Source organism: Morone saxatilis, unplaced genomic scaffold (genome assembly GCF_004916995.1).
Source record: "Morone saxatilis isolate NCDOM2014 unplaced genomic scaffold, NCSU_SB_2.0 Contig5, whole genome shotgun sequence".
In the NCBI taxonomy this organism is placed as follows: Eukaryota; Metazoa; Chordata; class Actinopteri; family Moronidae; genus Morone; species Morone saxatilis.
Window position 1 is genome coordinate 269,744 of NW_023340095.1, and position 1,638 is coordinate 271,381.

A 1,638-nucleotide genomic window follows, 5' to 3' on the forward strand; every position below is an offset into this window, starting at 1 on the left:
AGTAAAGAGCAATACATTACAGAAGTTCATCCACAATTAAATAATGAGACCTATTATAAAAAATTAGAGGAACCAATCTATCCAAAAGCTATTCCTATGGTACAACAAATATTAAATACTTCACAAAAGAAAAAAATCATCAATGCCAAACAAAAAACTTCAAAAGCCTCCGGAAAATTGGTGTGCCATTTGAAATACCTCCTGGTAGACCGATCGTGTCGGACTGTAGTAGTGAGACATATCGAACAGCAGAATACATAAACTTTTTCTTAAATCCCCTTTCAGTCAAACATCCATCATATGTGAAGGACACTTATCATTTCATAGACATCATTAAAAAATTAAAAATCCCCCCAATCCCCTACTTTTCACAATGGACGTCGATAGCCTGTACACGAACATTGACACTGAAGCAGGTCTACTGGCAGTTCAAAAAACATTAGAAAAATATCTGGATGATTTAAGGCCGGACAGGGAATTATTGCAATTGTTGGAAATAAATTTAAGTAAAAATGATTTTGAGTTCTATGGGGAATATTTCCTCCAAATTAAAGGAACAAAATGCAAAATGCTATATAAAACCATTCCATTATCTCAGGTATTTGGATGACATATGGGGAATACGGACTGATTCTATGGAGGAATTCGAAAAGTTTGTGAACACCCTAAACACACATGACACATCCATTAAGATTAAACACAGAACAGACTATTGACTTCCTGGACACAACCATATACAAAGCCTTCGTATACATTGGACCAAAGAAGAGTACGGACACACATGCCTTGTTATTCAAAAACAGCTTTCATCCTAAACACACATTCCGAGGTTTAATGAAGTCACAATTATTGAGATTCTACAGAATTTGTACACTGGAAAAGGACTTCCAGGAAGCAGTGGAAACTCTCTTTGGAGCCCTTCGGAAGAGGGGATATTCGAGGTCGTTTTTAAGACAATGTCTCCGATCCTTCCGGCTCCAAAACACAGGTAATCCGAAAGACATGATTCCTCTGATCACAAATTTTTCATCCATAAGCACAAAACTTCATAAAATAATTAAAAACAATTATTAAACCTTTATGGAAGATACAGGAATATTACAGAGTCATCAGATCATTTCGGCCTATTGGAGAAAAAGGAATCTCACGGATCTCTTAGTCAGTGCTAAACTGAAATCCTTACGACAGGTAAGAGCACAATCTGGACCACAGTACTTTTCCCAACTAAAATATACACGCAATAAATTAGATAAAACTATTTTCAATTTCAATTCCACAGGGGTTTAGCCCACAAACGTCCAACTGTATTTATGTAATCCACTGTTCTACGTGTAGAATACAGTACGGAGAGACAAAAAATACAATTTGAACACAAATGTGGCAACATAAATTAAGGCTGCTCATTTAATCGAAATTTGATCATGATTACGATTTTGGGGCCAAACGATCTCAAAACTAATAAAATCGGGGGAAACGATTTTTTTTTTCATTTTCTGTTGTGCAACGTTTGTTACCAGTCTGCGTATTTCGCGCATGTTTGTATTTCCGTCCCTTCCCCCCCACAGCGATGCACTGCACACGGAGTCCATAGCGCTCGGGAACTCACGTACCCGACCTGTCGCGCACAAGTGAAGTCAC